Source organism: Cannabis sativa, chromosome 5 (assembly GCF_029168945.1).
Source record: "Cannabis sativa cultivar Pink pepper isolate KNU-18-1 chromosome 5, ASM2916894v1, whole genome shotgun sequence".
Classification (NCBI taxonomy): Eukaryota; Viridiplantae; Streptophyta; class Magnoliopsida; order Rosales; family Cannabaceae; genus Cannabis; species Cannabis sativa.
The window spans coordinates 68216957-68227456 of record NC_083605.1 but is presented as its reverse complement, the minus strand read 5'-3'; positions in this window follow the sequence as shown (position 1 = coordinate 68227456).

The window sequence follows — 10500 nt, the reverse complement described above, 5'->3', positions numbered from 1 at the left end:
GATATATATACAGGGACTGATATATGTTAGACATTTATATATATAAACTGAAATGTATATGTTTAAGTATTAAGTGCGGAATTAATCAAACATATATACACTATGAATAAGGATCGAAATACCTCCAGCCATTGAATCTTGAGCTTCAAACCCACATAAGCTTTGATCTGCAAAGGAAATTGACTACCATGGGTAATCGGGCTTCCTCGCTCTCTCAACTCTCTTTAGATGAAATTTGCTGTTATGAACAGAATGAGTGAGGAGCTCGGGGACCGAGACCCTATATTTATAGGTGAGATACTCCATCAGTATCTGTGCCACATTAATTGTCAGAATATTTTGACAATTAATTCAGGAAATCAAATCAGTTAATGAATATAGAAATCTGACCATATATAGAATATTACGTAATTGATTCTGTTCAGATTCAATGAATATAAAATATTCATTTATCAGAATCAATAATATTATTTTATTTCCTTAATTAAAAATATTCTAATATTCTCCCACTTGGTCAGCATTTAAACTCAAACATTCAAACCCAAACGTTCCTCATTATATAATAAACATATGAATCATAGCGACATGTCCTCATTATAAGTCGAGTATTATCTTCCATGTATTACGATATATTTATTATATAACAATGTACTTTATGTGGCAATGTACTTAAGTGAATAAACCCTAACCCTTATGTTTATTCAGGTCCTCTTACGATAATTTTCTCAGATGAAATTAAGGTGCACATAAATATGAGAAAATATCGAAATTAGAGTTTCATTAAATAATTTTTGGTTGTACAAATAAAAAAACTGCATATGGGTTAACTGAATCCCATATTTACTTTATGATCCTTGAATTTGTGTTGCGGCATGCCTTTAGTCAAGGATCTATGCGATCACCCAATTCAGTTTGCGTGATTAATGACCACTTATCACGCCTTTTTATGGCTAAATACTTAATGTCGATATGCTAGCTTCGACCAGTACTCTTAGAGTTATTAGCCATAAATATTGTAGCTGAATTTATCGCAAAATTTTCTTAATGGCCTAATGAAACTGTAATTCTGAACTCTAGGCCTACTATGAAACTCTATAATACATCATACGAGATGTATCCTCAAAACAATAAATGAATCTGACTTCTATAGTGGAAATAACAATCAAGATTCTCTACAATATAACTTACTGGTAATCTTAAGGACGTAATAAAATATTAATTTACGTGAATAAATACAACCAGTGAAGTATGTTAGAATCTAATTGGTTAACTATATTTCCAGATGGTCAATTCATCTTAAAATGAATATAATTTTTAGTATCTTAAAGATACCTCATCACTTTGTATGAAAAATAAAGTGGTCTTAACTTTAGTTATTCTGATACTACTTAACGATCCTGAAACAAATGTAATGCAAAGTCTTATTCAGACTCTTAGGCATACATTAGGCTTCTAAAATAGAAGCAAATGAATGTTCTTAATTTATTCTCACTCCAGATCATTTTTCAGATGCTGGTTCGAGTTGAATTTATCACACTTAAAGATAAAAGTTATATCAGATGAATAATACATAATTTTATTTAATCAGAGATGCTGTGGCTACTCTCTAATTAATTAAAATTATATATATTATTTATATTCCTTATCTCAAAATAATAATTTGAGATATGAATTATTTTAACTTATATAGAAAACTTTTATCATCATTTGCAAGTAACATATTGTCTACGTATAAAACAAATATTACTCCCACTAACCTTCTGGTATATAATTATTTCAATAATTCTCTTTTCAAACCTAAAGGAAAAGATGATATAATACCAATTTGTGAGATGTTTGTTTTAATCTACAGGTAGACACCTTAAGCTTGCATATGTTCACCACTATTAGAGGAAAAATTTATGGCAGTCTGTATACATTCTCCTGCAGTTCCTTTATTTGGAACTGATTAATGAATTGAAACGAGCAACAAATGCCAAGGTCTATAATAGAATCTTTTATAAAAACAATTGAGAATGTAAATCTCCTTTGTTATTGATTCTTAGTTCAAAATGAACTTCTTAGCAATGAATATTCTTTTATATCTTTATGTTTCTCAATGTTGCCTAATGAATATTATTGGTGAAAAAACTTATGCTCAATTAATGTTCTCCACCCCATTAAGCAACTTTACTAAAGATAAACTTTATTGCTCTTTAAGATATTCATTTCTTCATTCATGGCATGTTGTACTACAACTTCAATTCTTTATCATTCTATAATTTAATTTGTGTCTCAAATTAATATTGTAGTTGAACTCTTATTGTACAAAATGTGATCACTAGAATACATTGATCTTATTGTTCTAATAAGTCATCTTAAGGATGGACCAACAAACTCTTAAAAGAGCAAATGGTTCAATAGCATATTATTTTAGAAATTGTAAGCAATTACTAAATAACATAACTTATTAGAATTTTACCAATGACTTGTATATTATTAATGATTAGTTATGAATTCTCAATAACCATTAATCTTAAGGGATGTTGTGAATCATAATTAATCTAACACTTGAGGTGGAAGTTTGAGAAAATATGAATGATCTTTCTCGGAAACTAGGTTCCTAGATTGATCACTCCCACTGATCAAGTCAATTCTTAATTCCACAATTCTAGTGTTGTGAGATGGATAATAAAATATGTAACCCTTAAACCTTATAGCTTTTCAAATGAAATATGCTCATTTATGGTTTAGGGCCCAGATCTTTTCTTTGACAATTGTACTCTAACTATATATGGGTATTTATAAAATGTGTACATGTCATCAAGTCGGTTTTCAACCTTATCACAACTCAAAATATGTTTGAGAAACAACTTTGGTTAGAACACGATTCGATATGTACACCCCATTGTTGAGTATCAATAGACAAAGATTTAGGAAAGATTGGAGTTTGCTATGTAGGCTCCACCCCATGTCCAAAAAATGCTTAGTTTCTTAAATCTGTTACACACTATAATTTGGGTGTACCAAGCATATGTATCGGGCAATGAACCCATGCTTTTAAAGAAACTTTACAAATACACTGGGAGTTTATCCATACTCACGAATTTTGATGTAGTATTCTCCATTTTATATTTGATCTCACTATCTTAATATGCAAAATGCACCATTTCTCTACTTAAGATTTAAATGTCTTTGAAACATATAAATCCATACTTTTGTAGAAAAATTATTTATGTGAGTAATCGTTAAAAAAGAGATGCAAAATTTGAGTCCATGTCTTCAAAATTAATTGACTTGTATGATTTCTAATATGATAGAATTCTAGTATGCACCGATTTTGACTTGTTGGAATACATATTCTTAATGAAATTCACACAAGTTCTAAATAAAGTTAGTAAAATCAAGTGTAATGAAGATCCCCACCATTTACTAACATTTATTCTATTTATGGAGATATGTTCCATAATTTTTGGTGCTATAATGTAGAAGAATTCTTATTAATAACACATTTCTTATTGTCAGATTGAACTTGCATATCTTTATGAGTGACATCATTTGTAGTAAAGACCTCTAAATGTGTCTAAATCAAGTTTCAATAGAATCTTGGAACATAAAGATCTTTGCCAATTTTAAAACAAAGTCACTACTATATTGCTTGTTCCTTAAACTTGCTCACAGTTACTGACTTTCTTAGGTTTATTTGTAAACCTTGCAAGAAATTATGAATGTGGAATAACAATCTAAAATAATCCACTATGTGTTAATAATCACATTAACTATATTAGAATGAATTCATACACAATAAATTAAAATTTATTGGTGATAATAAAGTGTGATTTATTTTTCTTAATTATACAGTAAAAAACTGTATATGCTAGATGAAATTATCAGAATAAATTTTGAAAATTTCTACTGTTATGGAAGAAATTTTCTACTAGTATGGAAGAAATTTATGAATAGTGATGTAATAAAATTACATATATAGTTTTGAGGTTTAAATGAATCATGTTTTTACCAATGAATAAACATGCTTAAATATGAAATCTTATTAAACAAAAATTGCCTGTGGGCTAAATTTTTAATTTAATAAGATTAGATTTAGATGTAGATTATGATAGATTTACACAATTTATGAAAAACTTAAAGTTTAATATTTCTATCTTAATGAAAGGTATGAAACACTTAATTATTTATAAATGTTTCAAAATTTTATACTTTATGATAAAATTATTAAATTAAATCTACATAATTTCCTGTGGGATAAATTAAGAGAATTTAATTTAACATATTAATCATGTGAATATAATAAAATCCCTGTAGGGTAAGATTATTATGTTCACATAATTCATGTCCATTATGTGATCTTAATCCACTTAATATATATAATTTTATATAATTAAGGATGCTGTGGCTACTCCCTAATTATTTAAAATTATGTGGTTCACTAGACACCAAAGTATAAACCGAAGATTAAAATTTTACTAAATCCAAAATTGCCTGTGGGCTAAATTTTAAATTTAATAAAATTAGATGAACTTTATGATAGATTTAATTAAACAATTAGTTTTGGAAAATGAATGTTTATTATCTATCTTTAATTAAATTTGTGATAACACTATTAAATTAAATCCCCATAACTCCCTGTGGGGTAAATTAAGAGAATTTAATTTAACATATTATCCTAATTAATTATACAAATATAATAAAATCCATGTAGGGTAAAATTATTATACCTATATAATTAATTACAAGTTATGTCCATTAAGGTGAATTTTAATTAATATATAATTTTATACAAATAAGGATGCTGTGGCTACTCCCTAATTATATAAAATTATATTTTCACTTTGACATTAGGTATTGGGCTCTACCTAAAAGTAATTTCGTTATTAACATAGTAGACAATCACTGAGATTAATGCTCCTAGTGTGGTCGTCCGAAGATCATTAAAAACCGTTCTAGATATGAGCATTTGTCCCAAATTCATGTTTTCTTATGTCAAACCACAAAATTACTTACATTTTATTCATATTTTATTCATTTTAGGAAGTTTTATGAATATTTTATGAAGTTTTATGAAACTTAATGTGCTATATAAAATATTCAACCTATCTTAATGTTTGAATATTTCTAAATATATCTAGCACTATAAAAGGAATTTATGTATAGCATTTAAATCATACAAATCTAAATTAATTGCATTAAACATAAATTTGCCAAATAAATACAAATTAATACAATTATTGTATGATAATAAATTAAATGCTTAATTCCATAATATATAATTAATTATGCATTTATGACCATATAATATCTTAAATATTTATACTAATAATTAATTTGTATAAATAAGGTAATTATACAAATTAGTACAATTAATTATATGGAATGAATTAAATGCAAAATTAAAGACTATACTTAATGGCAGATTTTTCAAATTTTATTAATTTAAACAATAAATTACATAAATTTGGTAATAAATAATTAAATGCACAATTATACAAATTGCACAATTATTACATGCCTAAATAAATCATGTAATTAATTACCATATTAAAACAAATTTCCATTTTCAGTTTATACTAAATAACATATTAATTCTAAATATATGTATTAAATTAAAAATAGAAATTAATGAATGCAATTTATTGACTAAATTAACAATAGGAGAATAATTTATATTTCCAAATAAATAAAAAATATATAAAAAAAAAATCGAAATTTTTTTTTCCCTTTTTTTTTTTTTTTGAAAAATACACTGCCATAAACGACATAATAAAATTTCCTTAAACTTCCAAAAATCATGAAATCAATTCCAAATGAATCTAAATGCAAAATTAAGACATTCATATAGATTTTATGCATCGAAAATACATAAAACAAAGACTTTAAAAATCACCAAAATTTTCTGAAAAATAATTTTGAGATTTTTTTGTTTTTTCAAAGTGGATTTTCATGCTTAGAACAATCTATATTAATATATGAATGTATTAATACATATACAATATATATATATATAAATATATATACATATATATACAGAAAAATAAAAATACTGTATGTATATATATAAACATGAAATGTATATATGTATATATTTGTATATAGCATTTAGATATATAAATAATATATATATATACAACATATATACGTAATGAAATGAAGAAAAAATATATATATATATATATATGAATATATATATATGAACCGAATGAATAAACAAGTATATATGTATGAAAATATATATGTATATATATATAATTGGGATTGAATGAATATGAATATATAAATATATACACAAACGAAAATAAATATATATATCAACACTGAATTAAATATATATATATAAACACTGTATATACGAGTATATATATATATATATGAAACTCAAACTAAAATCAAGGCAGAGATAAAAGCGCTTCGATACCAATACATTAGACATTTATATATATAAACTGAAATGTATATGTTTAAGTATTAAGTGCGGAATTAATCAAACATATATACACTATGAATAAGGATCGAAATACCTCCAGCCATTGAATCTTGAGCTTCAAACCCACATAAGCTTTGATCTGCAAAGGAAATTGACTACCATGGGTAATCGGGCTTCCTCGCTCTCTCAACTCTCTTTAGATGGAATTTGCTGTTATGAACAGAATGAGTGAGGAGCTCGGGGACCGAAACCCTATATTTATAGGTGAGATACTCCATCAGTATCTGTGCCACATTAATTGTCAGAATATTTTGACAATTAATTCAGGAAATCAAATCAGTTAATGAATATAAAAATCTGACCATATATAGAATATTACGTAATTGATTCTGTTCAGATTCAATGAATATAAAATATTCATTTATCAGAATCAATAATATTATTTTATTTCCTTAATTAGAAATATTCTAATAATATATTGTAGAAGCTTTACAATTTTGTCTTGGCTATATAATGCATATATAAATATATATAGAATATGATCATAAAGCTAGCATAAAATTAATTTTGACAAATGCATGTGTACTAATTAATTATGTAAGAAAACTGTTCCGCTGTATTGTATGTGTGTGTAATTTAAAAAAGAGTAGTACTATATATATAGCTCAATATATAATTTCTAATATATATGATGTACTGACCCGGACCCAGATGCCTCGATCCGGACTTGAACCCAAGATCCGAACACAGACTTGAGACCTAGGACTAGGACCCGCACACGGACCCAAGATCCTGGACCCGAACCCGAGACCTGGCCCCGAACCCAGACCCGTAGTTGGTGTTGGGTCAAGTTTGCTGAAATATATTATCTTTACACAATCTATTAATATATGTCTATACCAAACATAGTCTTGTATTAAATAATATTAATACAAAATTAAAATAGATATAAAATTATAAGTTTAAATATAAAATTTAAAATTCTTTTTTTAAAAAAAAAAAAAAAGTCGGGTCGGATCATATCATATCCGATCCGAATAAGTCGGGCCGGATCTGATCCGATCCGAGTATTTGATCTAGCGGGGCGGGGCGGGGCAGATCCTTACATGATCTGGATCAGGTTGGATCATAACCGGATCAAATCCAACCCGACCCATTGACACTCCTAGTCTGGAACAGCATAAAAATTGAATATTTTGAAACACTTCTTAAAGTAGAAACTAAAATAGCAGTTGTAAGCGAAATTTTTAAGTCTCATAAACAACACAAAGCTAAGTGCGATCTGAATAAATAACAGCTCGCATATTATAGCATGTACTATAAATGAGATACCCTAGTGTGTCTTGATAAATAGTACACAACCTAACGTATGAATAGAAGGCTAACTATTCATGCGAGCAATCAAGAAATATTTAAAGCAATTTTAAATACTGTTCAAAAATTTTAAAGTTTACTCTTTAAATTTCTATGGCAGAATACTAACTGCCTGTGCATAATTAATATAGCAGAATCACAACAGCTCAAACGAATATCAAAAAGTGTTCAGAAAAATTTTGTAAGAACATTTAAAGTTTGCATTACACTCTAAGCTAAATTGAGAAAGGTGTTTTGTTTACTCGTGGATAAAAACACAATATCCAATAACTATTAATAACTTGAGAAAAACATGGTAAAATAGCATAAAAAATATAAATATAGCTATGTTGGCTAACCAACAAAGCAATTGAAAATTTATATTACATAGTAAATGCCACAAGAGGAAAAATATTGTCTCAGCCAAATGGCCATTATCCAGAAATTAAAATGACAAAAACTAAGTCTACATAGCTGAAGACTTAGGGAAATTTTCTTTTTCTTCTTCTTCTTCTTCAAATTTGCCTTCTTCAACGTCTTCATCCTTCTTGGTCTCTTCACAATAAGCTCACATTTCATCAGCACCAACCCCTAAGAAACTCAGGTCCATCCCAGCATTTGCTAACCAAGCTCGGTAAATAGACTGCTTGGCCATCAAGTTGATTCTTATCTTAGCATTTGCCTTGGCCATTTCAAGCTTTTTGTTAGCATCGTCAATAGTTGTCTGGGCCTGCTAGTTAGCCTTAAGAAGATCCTTAATTTTGTTTTGAGCAGCCTCAAGCTCAGTCTTAAGAGCTTTCTCTTGCTCTTCAACATTCTTCTTTAGCCTGGTGATCTCCGATTGGGAGTCATTCCATTGCTTAGCCAAGACTTCGCGTTGGTCATTAGACTTGCAAAGCTCGGTGCTAAGCTGGTTGACATTCTGGAGGCCCCTTTACTGAGCCATGAAGGATAAGAAAGATGCTTGCAAAGTCAGAGGAAGATATATAAAAAATATAGTAAGAAGATCCACAAAGCTTTACGAAGTTGGGACTAACCGATTGTGTAAGATCAACACTCCTCGCCATCAAACTTTGGAAATTGCCTTTATTGATCAACTCCCAGTCATCATGTTGAAAGGTTTTGAAGTGGCGCCAACTTTGGGTAGCATATTGGGAGCATGCTTGCGAGCCATCAATACCTGCAAAAGTAGACATGGGCAGGAAGGCTCTAAGAGTACCATTTCAAGTTGAGATCCAGAGAACTTACCTTGATGGACAGACCCTAGGGCTTGTCTACCAGAGCTCATAGTTGCAGGTGCTGAGGAAGCATCCGTGGTCTTCTCTGGCTCAATTGAAAGCTAGGTCGAGGCACGTTTCTTGTTGGCAGACTTCTTTGTCCTCTTTAGAACTTCTATAGCGCGTTTACTAAACTGTAATTGGAATCAGAATAATCAATGGGAGAAATGTATCGGTTTAGAATAGAAAATAATCGGAAACAATATTTTATTATGATGTTTACTAAACTGTCCGGAAAGAAAACTAGAATCATATTATTTTGTTTACATAACTAGAAAAGGTAATCAGAATGCTTTAATTTGACAAAATTGTCATTATTAGAACATGTAATTATTTTTTTGTTTATAGATTTTTAAGGGGCATATTTGTTTTTTTATTTTTAGTTAATAAAATTAAAATTAAAATAAATTAAGTAAGGAAAGGGAAAGAAATTCCCTATTAAAATGGGGGGAGAACCTTTCCCTTTGTTTTCTCTCTAATTTGTGTGGGTCCCACTAGCTTCTCTCTTTCCAAAATTTAGTAAACAATTGTATGGGAATCAATACCATACCATTCATTCCCATTCCCTTTAAGTAAACATGCCACTAGGTTTTACCCAAAAGTAGCTTCCAAAGAAGTTGTTCGCTTCTTGCCTCGCTTAGTGGAACCAGATGGACTACAAAAGAGGTCTTCAAAATCCATATCTGTAAGATAAAAGATATCACATCAAGACTTATATAAACAAATAACACAAGGGTGGTGAGTCTAAATTTCCCACTTAGAATATTACCATAGTCATCAAACGAGGAGGAACTGCTATAATAATTACTAAACTCCCTAAAACCAATAATCATATAAGGATCAAAGGGATTAAGAGTAGAGATGTCCCAATCTGAAAAACCAACCCTATCAAAATTAGTTACATAGTGCGTAGTTGTTATACCTAAATTTCGACTAATAATGAGAAGCTAACACGTGTATCAGGGAAGGAATACGAATCAGCCAAAGCAGTGTATTATTAAATACACGTATAATAACTCACCTCGGGAATCACGGTTGATAGAAATATTTGAACTTGCAACGGCATAGACAAAAGCGAGATAAGAATAATAACTATTAACGAATAAGATCGACGAGACAACACCTCCATCTTGGGATGAACAGAATACATAAAGAAAGTTGTTCAAGAAGAGTAAACAAAGAGCTCACAGCTCATTGACCCACATACTCGTGAGAGTAAGAGCTTGCAACTTATTGACCCACATACATGTAAGAGCTTGCAGCTAATTGACCCACATACTCATGAGTATGTTCAAAGAGTGATATTAACATTCATTCATCTCGCTCTTTATGCGTTAAAATAACTGCCTCGCTAATACCTTCCAAAATGGTAAAAGAGAACTGCAATAAGTATTGTATCTCCACAGTTAGCATTTTTCCTACAAAGACGGTAAAGAAGGATAATGTATACTC